Below are 12,685 nucleotides of genomic sequence, written 5' to 3'. Positions count from 1 at the left end.
TCGATAATAATCAATTTTACTCTATATATCGCGGACTCTTACTAAAAGCTATTTTTATCTTTGAAATCCTCGAGAGATATTTCAGGTTGTGTTAAAATACTTATTCTCCCATATAGGAACCATTTACTGTACTTTAGTGAGTTCTTAGATTAGGAAGGTTTTTTTTAATCTGTGCTTTATTGTATTCGTTAACGATTAGAGGTTAGTGTGTGTTATTCTGTCAATTAGATAAATCTTCTAACATGGGGTGAAGATTATAACATTTAATGGCGAATAGATGAACTAAGAACCATTATAGTTTTTAAATATTATGTCTTTAATTTTAGACTTATTTGCATTGAAATTGTTACAGCCATGCAAGTTTTTCGTGCATTATTAATGTGTTACTGTTATCTGTAACTTCTTATCATACCGTGAAGGTGACTGAGAATTGTCTTGACTGATATAATGAACCCGAACCCGGATAAAATAGCAGCATGTAAACAAATGCTTAATTGAAATTTATATAATTAGTAGATTCAGTTCTTAAATACCTACTATAGGTTACCATTACTCAGGCAATATGTTCGTGGCTCTACCTCGGCCTGTTTTTCATTTAACAATTTACAACCGATATAGTACTCCAAGTAATAGCATTTCCATTTTACCAAAATGTTCGTATTGTCGAGCTAATATTTTTAGAATATCACTGACAGTTAATTATTATGTTTAGTAATAAAAAAGTTTGAAATTGAATAACACATATACCAAAACCTAACAGACACAGCATGCAATGTTAACTACATAATACATAATAGATATGCAGGACGACTATTGCAGTTCTTTCCGCATTTCTACATCGTAGAAATATAATGAAAAATTGTATAAAAATATGTAAGTCAGAAAACGCTTCGTTAGCGAGCTACACCTACTGAAAAATGTTTTTATGACTCCCTGAACACAGATTGACATAAAGCCAAAATTAACTGGAAATGTTAAGACACCCTTGCCGTTTCTTACGTTATTATCTAGACAACTAGTACAATAAGTTTCAGAAGTTTACCCGTTGGTAGTATTCGATGAAATGCGGTTACGAAATTAGAGTACGAGTGCCGGTGTTACGTTTGATGTGTAATGACAAAAAATTATTAAACATAAACAAATGTAGACCAATTTAGCCTTAAAAAATTTATTTATATAAAAAATGCTTTCCTGTAAAAACAATTAACAGCCGCCTTTACTTTAGTGAAGTAAAGAATGTCCTATTTTACAAGGCGCAGTTTACCTTACGTTACTGCAAAGGTGTGCAAGAAGGGTACTTTCCATCTTCCCAGTCGAAATTAAGGCACCCAAAACGACATTTTTTCGTCACGATTATTGTATTTAACTCGGACAGAGCTACTGTCTATGATGCGCATCCACTACATCGGTGCAACTCATTCACGGATTCACGGACAGAGCTACTGCCTATGCTGCGCATCCACTGAATCGGCCCCACTCATTCACGGATTCACGGACAGAGCTACTGCCTATGCTGCGCATCCACTACATCGCCCACACTCATCCACAGCTTCACGAATAGAGCTACTGCCTATGCTGCGCATCCACGACATCGGCCCCACTCATTCACGGATTCACGGACAGAGCTACTGCCTATGCTGCGCATCCACGACATCGGCCCCACTCATTCACGGATTCACGGACAGAGCTACTGCCTATGCTGCGCATCCACGACATCGGCCCCGATTATTCACCGTTTCACGGACAGAGCTACTGCCTATGCTGCGCATCCACGACATCGGCCCCACTCATTCACGGATTCACGGACAAAGCTACTGCCTATGCTGCGCATCCACTACATCGGTGCAACTCATTCACGGATTCACGGACAGAGCTACTGCCTATGCTGCGCATCCACTGAATCGGCCCCACTCATTCACGGATTCACGGACAGAGCTACTGCCTATGCTGCGCATCCACTACATCGCCCACACTCATCCACCTACTACCTACTACCTATGCTGCGCATCCACTGCATCGGCCCCACTCATTCACGGATTCACGTACAGAGCTACTGCCTATGCTGCGCATCCACGACATCGGCCCCACTCATTCACGGATTCACGGACAGAGCTACTGCCTATGCTGCGCATCCACTGCATCGGCCCCACTTATTCACGGTTTCACGGACAGAGCTACTGCCTATGCTGCGCATCCACGACATCGGCCCCACTCATTCAGGGATTCACGGACAGAGCTACTGCCTATGCTGCGCATCCACTGCATCGGCCCCACTCATTCACGGATTCACGAATAGAGCTACTGCCTATGCTGCGCATCCACTACATCGCCCACACTCATCCACAGCTTCACGAATAGAGCTACTGCCTATGCTGCGCATTCAATAAATCACCCTCACTCATTCGTAGGTTTTCGGACAGACCTACTGCCTATGCTGCGCTGGAAATTAAGGCATCCAAAACGACATTTTTTCGTCACGATTACTGTATTTAACTCGGACAGAGCTACTGCCTATGCCGCGCATCCACTACATCGGCCCCACTCATTCACGGATTCACGGACAGAGCTACTGCCTATGCTGCGCATCCACTACATCGGCCCCACTCATTCACGGATTCACGGACAGAGCTACTGCCTATGCTGCGCATCCACTTCCCTTTTCCAGTTGATTTACGGTAAACGGGGTCCATGGTCCAACCACGCTATTCATGCTGCTAGGGTGTGCGGCCAGGAATGCACCGTTGGTGAGAGAGACTCGTCCCACTACTGTGGTCACAACTTGGTACAGGCTCTACAGCTGGTGTGTAACAGCGCGTACCAGACTCTGTACAGTTTCTGTCTGCTTACAGACAAAGATGTCAGTCTCACTCAAGATAGCTGCCTTGTTGCTGACGGCCTGCCTGATGCTGCTAGGGTGTGCGGCCAGGAATGCACCGTTGGTGAAGAGAGACTCGTCCCACTACTGTGGTCACAACTTGGTACAGGCTCTACAGCTGGTGTGTAACAGCGCGTACCAGACTCTGTACAGTTTCTGTCTGCTTACAGACAAAGATGTCAGTCTCACTCAAGATAGCTGCCTTGTTGCTGACGGCCTGCCTGATGCTGCTAGGGTGTGCGGCCAGGAATGCACCGTTGGTGAAGAGAGACTCGTCCCACTACTGTGGTCACAACTTGGTACAGGCTCTACAGCTGGTGTGTAACAGCGCGTACCAGACTCTGTACAGTTTCTGTCTGCTTACAGACAAAGATGTCAGTCTCACTCAAGATAGCTGCCTTGTTGCTGACGGCCTGCCTGATGCTGCTAGGGTGTGCGGCCAGGAATGCACCGTTGGTGAAGAGAGACTCGTCCCACTACTGTGGTCACAACTTGGTACAAGCTCTACAGCTGGTGTGTAACAGCGCGTACCAGCCTCTATATAAGAAATCCAGTCACGATGGTAGGTTTTAAATGTATATTATGTGCACGAGATAGAATTCCTGATAGTAGTAGTAGTAGTAGTAGTAGTAGTATATATTAAAGCCATTTCTCATTGATGAGGGTACAAGGTGGCTATACCTCATTATAGAGGTGGACTGAATATTTTATAATAATTTAATCTAGTAAATTAAATAATATTGTTCCTTCCATTTACAAATCGCATATAATTTACTCTGGATGTTTTGTTGCTGTAATGAATTCTTTTTTTTACGGGTTGTGTCAGAGACACTTTTAAATCCATTGAGAACAAGGTTCCGTAAATCTTTGGATCATATAAGCGTTTATGTCTGAAAATACTTTTAGTTTCAGGTCATCGATGAAAGTAAAATTGCATCCGAATTGCCGAAATCTTATTGTTTAAAAGGCTACAGAAATAAGGCAACACAATGAAGTCCAAGAATATTCAGGCCATGGAACCTCTGCGCGTCCTCATGGGCCACTGGCCTGTGCGTGGCGAAGCTCGTATCAAACATAGTAAGGGTTAATCGATACAAATGCAGTGCAAGATCGATGGAAAAGATTAAAATGTTACAGACATGATTGCGCGTCCTCATGAGCCACTGGCCTGTGCGTGGCGAAGCTCGTATCAAACATAGTAAGGGTTAATCGATACAAATGCAGTGCAAGATCGATGGAAAAGATTAAAATGTTACAGACATGATTGCGTGTCCTCATGGGCCACTGGCCTGTGCGTGGCGAAGCTCGTATCAAACATAGTAAGGGTTAATCGATACAAATGCAGTGCAATATCGATGGAAAAGATTAAAATGTTACAGACACGATTGCGCTAACTCAAATCCAAAGTCCGACATCTGAGACCGCTCGACCATCGGCCATGTTTGATAGTAGAGTTTAGGTTTGCTTATATTTGTATCAAGGATATTCATTTTATCTTGATTCATAACACTAAAAAGTGCCGGAGCTCTTTGTGCATAATCAAAATCTATTTCTATCTTTCAATAGGCTAATAATAATAATCTTATACCGGTTATATTTGCATTTTTCTCATGTTTTGTTTAAGGGACATGTTCCTTAAATATATAATAATATTTTCTAAATACCCTAGATAATGATGTCTGGACTATGATCTATTTCATTTGTTTTGGGGATTTGTATAGGAGACATCATCAACCTAATGGACTGTCGTGAAATTGTATTGCGTTCCTACTTACAAGTTAAGAAAACATAAAAATATCGCCAAATATTTGTAATCTATGTTACGTGCGGCCTGGCCTATCACTTGGGGATACACAGCTCGGTAACGCAGCTGGATTGTTATCGCATCCTTCCTGCAGACGTGTAATATTTGTAATCTATGTTACGTGCGGCCTGACCTATCACTTGGGGATACACAGCTCGGTAACGCAGCTGGATTGTTATCGCATCCTTCCTGCAGACGTGTAATATTTGTAATCTATGTTACGTGCGGCCTGACCTATCACTTGGGGATACACAGCTCGGTAACGCAGCTGGATTGTTATCGCATCCTTCCTGCAGACGTGTAATATTTGTAATCTATGTTACGTGCGGCCTGACCTATCACTTGGGGATACACAGCTCGGTAACGCAGCTGGATTGTTATCGCATCCTTCCTGCAGACGTGTAATATTTGTAATCTATGTTACGTGCGGCCTGACCTATCACTTGGGATACACAGCTCGGTAACGCAGCTGGATTGTTATCGTGTATTCTGTCTACAACAAGCCTTAGGGGAAAGTGCACTATTCTCCTAAACTGAATTTAAAAAATGAAAAACGTATATAAAAAGATTTTTTCATGATTACTAATATAATAATATTTTTTATGGGACTTGCAATAGTCTTTAAATAGTGGAAAAAGTCAAAATAGTCTTGAAATAGAGACAATGCAAGTGATGGTATGTTGTATTTTATGTTAAAAAACAGTACTTCAAATTGAATTATATTTACATATTCATTGTAATAAAAGCAAGGTTAAGTCGTAAGAGAGACAATTTTAAATATGTGATTTGTATGATTTTAAATAGCTTCTCTATGACGCGGGATCCCGCCATAAGACAGACAGATGCTCGCCATTGCTTCCCAGTGTTGCCGATACCTCACTCTAAACTGCAGATGCCCCAAATGAAAATTTAGGATGTACGTCTTATAACTGTTTGAATTGTGGTTGAATATTTGTTGTAAGAAACTGTTTATTTGCAGAACTCTACGGCCAGGTTGAAGACTACGGAGAGGAGAGTTTTAAACCGGAGGATACTCCTCTGTTCCCGTTCATGTTCCCTGTGGAAGTCCACCTCGCCAGTCAGGGCGTGAGGGTGCGGCGGGGGGTGAGTGACAGTGCTGCTACAAGCGCTGCTCCATCGCAGTCCTCAAGAGCCTCTGTGGTTGAATATTTGTTGTAAGAAACATTTTATTTGCAGAACTCTATGGCCAGGTTGAAGACTACGGAGAGGAGAGTTTTAAACCGTAGGATAATCATCTGTTCCCGTTCATGTTCCCTGTGGAAGTCCACCTCGCCAGTCAGGGCGTGAGGGTGCGGCGGGGGGTGAGTGACAGTGCTGCTACAAGCGCGGCTCCATCGCAGTCCTCAAGAGCCTCTGTGGTTGAATATTTGTTGTAAGAAAAATTTTATTTGCAGAACTCTACGGCCAGGTTGAAGACTACGGAGAGGAGAGTTTTAAACCGGAGGATACTCCTCTGTTCCCGTTCATGTTCCCTGTGGAAGTCCACCTCGCCAGTCAGGGCGTGAGGGCGCGGCGGGGGGTGAGTGACAGTGCTGCTACAAGCGCTGCTCCATCGCAGTCCTCAAGAGCCTCTGTGGTTGAATATTTGTCGTAAGAAAAATTTTATTTGCAGAACTCTACGGCCAGGTTGAAGACTACGGAGAGGAGAGTTTTAAACCGGAGGATACTCCTCTGTTCCCGTTCATGTTCCCTGTGGAAGTCCACCTCGCCAGTCAGGGCGTGAGGGTGCGGCGGGGAGTGAGTGACGAGTGTTGCTACAAGCGCTGCTCCATCGCAGTCCTCAAGAGCTACTGTGCTTAGTTCAGGTACTGCCCAAAACGCGCGGTGTCGTGTTTTATCATTCATAGCCTAAAAATAATAAAAACAATGATGATTAAAGTTAAGTACATGCATTGGTTATAATGTAAAGGCCAAACAGAAATGATAAAGGTAATAATGAGTGTTAATATCAACTTCTTTGATAATATAGCAGTTCCAATTCATTCAAAAACGATCTACCAAGGAGTGCATAGTCAGACGCATTTTTATAAATCTTAACAATGTTAAGGAAGTGGCGAAACTGAAAACACGAAAAATCTTGCTTTTTATTGGTCTTTGATTAGAATTGTAACACGGAATAGGACGTTAGTTGGCTTTTTTCAAATTTGGTTCGTATGAAAAAGTGCCTTTTCGTTTTTAATTTTAAGAATGGAGATGCAGGAAGAAGAAGTTTCGCTTCACAATTGTTTGGCACATCACTAAGCGCAGATTTCGGTATATTGGGGTGAAGAGGTAGATCGATAAGTCTAGTCTATTGGTGGGTATGACTGTTGGAGTTTTTGGGGCTCCCTGAGTGTTTAAGTGCTGTTGCTACAAAAGACATAAAGGTACGCCAGCCTACTCGCTTTGACTGTAGAGACTGGTACAGAGCTGGCGTCCCCTTCTTCCAAAAAGAAACGACTGAGATATAGCCCAAAGATTACTTCGTCATGGATCTCGACAGCGAGTGGCCTCTACCCAGAATCTTACTCATCAAAAATATCCTGTTGATCTAGAAGCAGCACAAATGTCCTAAAGAACTAAGTGCAATTCCTCCTAAGAGAACAAACAAATTAAACTTCAATGTGTTCACGCTGTCCAATCAGTATTCAATGTGAGAGCCCATGTGAGCGTTTCTGGCATTATCCTCTCAACTTCAGCCACAATCCGATTCCTCTGTTCCCGTAAACTTTGTAATCTTGCCTGGTACACGAAATCTATCATAAATCTCTATGTAAATAAATCTAGAGAAGTAAGATCTGGTGATGTTGATGGCTATGCAATAGTCTCACTCCTGTTGTTGTAGCAACCACAAAATTGTTCATTAAGAAAATCCCGAATATTACTGTGGTAATGCGCCAAAGCACCGTCTGCAAACATTTGTAGCATGTTTTAATGTTACAACCTGCACTGTCTTTCTAGAAAACATAGATCAATGATTACATTATGAATCTGTCTGCAACGTGTCTAGCCAGGTTCAAAAAAAGTCCCTTGTACAGTTTTGAAGAAATATGGGATTTTTGGTAATAAGTTGAAGAAAATTGATTCTTAAAGGACGATCATTTGACTTCACGTCAGTTATCGCCAAGTTGTTGTTATGGGCAGGGGTGAACTCAAAGTTTTCCTGTTTTGTTTTTTAATGTGTCCATTTTTTTAAGCGGAGTTAGGGCTGTTTAGTTCTCCCTTCCAGTCAACCTCAAGATAATACGTAAAATACAAACTATAACATTATCTCAAAACTATAGTAAACATTATATTATGTAAAGAACATAATAAACTAAGCCTAATGACATTGCACAACACATTACAATGATAACTTAAATATATTTAGATTATATAATCAATTTTGCAATATATTACTGATAATGCAAAACCTCATTCGTTCAACCATTCAAACCACAGGCACCCCAGTGAACGGTGGACAGGAATAGCAAGTAGAGAAGCACCCCGACGTGAGGGTCGTCCACCGATATCAGATATGAAACTAAAGTTGTCTGATAGTATCAGGGAGTGAGTTCCATAGACGGCAAGAATGAACAGTGAACGGTGGACAGGAATAGCAAGTAGAGAAGCACCCCGACGTGAGGGTCGTCCACCGATATCAGATATGAAACTAAAGTTGTCTGATAGTATCAGGGAGTGAGCTCCATAGACGGCAAGAATGAACAGTGAACGGTGGACAGGAATAGCAAGTAGAGAAGCACCCCGACGTGAGGGTCGTCCACCGATATCAGATATGAAACTAAAGTTGTCTGATAGTATCAGGGAGTGAGTTCCATAGACGGCAAGAATGAACAGTGAACGGTGGACAGGAATAGCAAGTAGAGAAGCACCCCGACGTGAGGGTCGTCCACCGATATCAGATATGAAACTAAAGTTGTCTGATAGTATCAGGGAGTGAGCTCCATAGACGGCAAGAATGAACAGTGAACGGTGGACAGGAATAGCAAGTAGAGAAGCACCCCGACGTGAGGGTCGTCCACCGATATCAGATATGAAACTAAAGTTGTCTGATAGTATCAGGGAGTGAGTTCCATAGACGGCAAGAATGAACAGTGAACGGTGGACAGGAATAGCAAGTAGAGAAGCACCCCGACGTGAGGGTCGTCCACCGATATCAGATATGAAACTAAAGTTGTCTGATAGTATCAGGGAGTGAGTTCCATAGACGGCAAGAATGAACAGTGAACGGTGGACAGGAATAGCAAGTAGAGAAGCACCCCGACGTGAGGGTCGTCCACCGATATCAGATATGAAACTAAAGTTGTCTGATAGTATCAGGGAGTGAGTTCCATAGACGGCAAGAATGAACAGTGAACGGTGGACAGGAATAGCAAGTAGAGAAGCACCCCGACGTGAGGGTCGTCCACCGATATCAGATATGAAACTAAAGTTGTCTGATAGTATCAGGGAGTGAGTTCCATAGACGGCAAGAATGAACAGTGAACGGTGGACAGGAATAGCAAGTAGAGAAGCACCCCGACGTGAGGGTCGTCCACCGATATCAGATATGAAACTAAAGTTGTCTGATAGTATCAGGGAGTGAGTTCCATAGACGGCAAGAATGAACAGTGAACGGTGGACAGGAATAGCAAGGAGAGAAGCACCCCGACGTGAGGGTCGTCCACCGATATCAGATATGAAACTAAAGTTGTCTGATAGTATCAGGGAGTGAGCTCCATAGACGGCAAGAATGAACAGTGAACGGTGGACAGGAATAGCAAGTAGAGAAGCACCCCGACGTGAGGGTCGTCCACCGATATCAGATATGAAACTAAAGTTGTCTGATAGTATCAGGGAGTGAGTTCCATAGACGGCAAGAATGAACAGTGAACGGTGGACAGGAATAGCAAGTAGAGAAGCACCCCGACGTGAGGGTCGTCCACCGATATCAGATATGAAACTAAAGTTGTCTGACTTGTAACGAGGAGAGTGTAACAGAGTGAGGATATGGCAATCACGAAGCTGTACAGCTTTAGGAGTTATGATTGTTGGAAATAAGAAGAAACGCGCTCAGAACGTACAGGGTTGAAAATAAATCTGATACATTAGTTCGGGCTCGCTGAAGCCTGGCCGACAAATTTTTGTCACTGTGTAGGAAACACAAGAGTCTTAACCAACATAACTTTGTTGACGTTGAGTAGCAGAAACCATTTTAAACAGTGAATGCTGGCAAACACTCTGTTACAAGTTACAGTTATTTGATCAGTCCATTTCAAATGTGTGTTCATAATATTAATCCTTCAAGATGTTTATCTCTGTCTGTATTCGAGTTCGTAATTGTTTAGTTCAAGTTTCGGTACATTGCCAATACAATTAATGAGTCTTTTGGTACCTATAACCATGGTTTTAGTTTGCCTTCATTTTGCTTCAACTCAGGTTGCTTCGCCCAAGAAACAATTGATTCATTGTCGGCATTCATCAGTGAAACACAAGTGTTTACCTTCAGGTCGAAAGTGTATATATTTGTAAATCGTCGGCATATAAATGGAAATTTCAATGTCTGATTATTGATGTTACGTTGTCAATGTTAAGTGAACAAAGGAGAGGACCCGGAACAGAACCCTGTGGAACGCCACTAGTGACAACCCTGCAGTCGTGTTTGTATTGAAGGTACTTTTTATTTAACTTTGCTTCACCCGAAGTGACTCTTTCGTCACTCCCAGGAATCCCAGATTTAGTAAATTGTACACTACATGGGAACACCAGTCTATTTGATTTGCACATGAGTTTGGTTTGTATTGCGTTTTTATCGGAATATAATACAATTGTAAAATTCATTGTTATTGCATAGCGTATATTGGTAATATACAGATAATAAGACCAGTAAGTACTTAAAAGAGTTTTTTAAACTTAATTAATAAGAGAAGGAAGGCCTTATTGTGAGAAGTTGAGGATTGAAAACTAATGGACTGATTAACTATCAAATGGATAATCCCAAAGAGATTTTTTTTATTATTTGAAGAAAAATGTTACATACAAACTGGTCGAATTGCATAACTTCCTCCTTTTTTTAAGTCGTTTAAAAATGAGGTCGATTCTCAAATTATTACTGAGTTATAAATATAAAAGATGTGCATTAAGGACACATAAGGAGGATTTTCTTTTAAAGAAACAAATGAGATTCATTTGACAAATTTAAAATTAATCAGTTCAGTTACTAATTGAATTCAGTTATAAGTCACTCAATGTTAATCCATCATTAAAAGATGATTACTTGCCTAATTATGGCGTTTCTTTGTTTCAGATTCGGATGCAGTGGAATAAAAAACCAGTGTTTATGTTCCTCATTTCAATTCAACAACATTATGGCAGCTTTGTACGTGTCGAGTGTATTGTGTTGCTAGTTAAATACTATGTTTATTTTTAATTACATCATTGTCACTGAAAGTACTACAGAAAGATTTACAAATCATAACTAGATATCTAAATTAACTATACAATTTAACTTTATATATTATTATTATTATTATTATTATTATTATTGTTTGAACATGTTCTAAAATTATCGAAATTATTGCTAAATTGTTAGTAAAGTAGCGTTATGATAATATGTTTTAGTAAAATTACATTACACAATGATAAATTTTTAACTCCTGGAATACTGGAGGCTGTCAGTAATGAAATATATTTTAATGAGAATAAAATAAACTATGAGTGTTATTTTCTACTCTATGATTGGAAAAATCGAGATAAGAATTTGCGCGTGTGTTTATGTATTATGTATTACTGTGATATTTTGTTATTAGTAAGTGCTTATGAACTTGTAATACAGTTAAAAATAAAATGTAAAAGACAATAAAAAATTTGTATAATAACAACGAATTGTTTTAGTAACAAATTTTGTGCCGAAAGTTAAACATTACAAGTTTAAGTTACGACCGTTCACATAAGAGTAAATACCAGGTTTGTTTGTTTGGATAACTTTCGGTTACTCGTCTAGCTCTTGGAATGATCAATTTTTACTACTGGAGGTCTACTTTTGAAATATCAAACCTTTCAAATGCCACATTACATGTCAGAAACATGTAGAAAAAAAGACTTTTTTATGGCGAATGTAGCTGAATTCAGGTACTTCGATAGTGCTGTTATATGGATATTCAATTTCATGTCAAAATGAAGATGGACTCCTACTTGGAAACTTACAGAAAAATTGCTATTTATTGGGTTGCCACCAAATGTATAGATATTAGGAACATTTTGGGAGGTTTGGAAATAAAATTGCACAATGTTTGTTTTAGAAAAGTTTAAGAACAGGTTATTGCTGCAGAACCAGCCACAAAATCAAAGATAATATGGCTGTATAATGTTCTAACAGGATACTAAAGTGACATTTATTTAGAACAACGCTAGTGTCTAAGAATGACAATCCGAAAAGAGTGGCAACAGGTTTTATGGTTCTGTTAAAATGGCTTTCAATGTGTTTGGGAAGATCATTAATGTATATGAGAAAAAGTAGAGGTCCAAGGATAGATCCCTGAGGCACTCCTGCCTTGTTAACAGAAAATTCCGAAAAATACTGCTGGGAATTATTGCCGATTTCAACACATTTAACGCGCCCCAATACGTAAGTTTTAAACCGCTGATGTACCAAACCTCGAAATCCATATCTTCAAAGTTTATCAAGAAGTATATAAGCATGTGATCTACAACATCCAATGCCCTGTTGAGGTCACAAAAAAGACCAAGAGTGTACTCTCTAGAATCAAGAAATAATAACATTCTTTTTATAGAGTTAGCTATGGAAAGTTCGGTGTTGGTCTAGGTTTAAAGCCATATTGACTTTGGGTTAGAATTTTATTCATTGCTGGAAAATCACAAATTCTTCGATGTATGAATTTTTCAAATACCTATGGAAACATTGGGATTATTGGGTATTGGTCTAATGGAATCCAACTTTTTCTGACTCTTTGGTAAAGCCATAATTTTGCTTTAGATCAGATGGCAATATCCCTTCACTTAAAGAA

Source organism: Homalodisca vitripennis, unplaced genomic scaffold (assembly GCF_021130785.1).
Source record: "Homalodisca vitripennis isolate AUS2020 unplaced genomic scaffold, UT_GWSS_2.1 ScUCBcl_5104;HRSCAF=11669, whole genome shotgun sequence".
NCBI lineage: Eukaryota > Metazoa > Arthropoda > Insecta > Hemiptera > Cicadellidae > Homalodisca > Homalodisca vitripennis.
The sequence above is the reverse complement of the archived record's forward strand: the minus strand, read 5'-3'. Positions refer to the sequence as shown.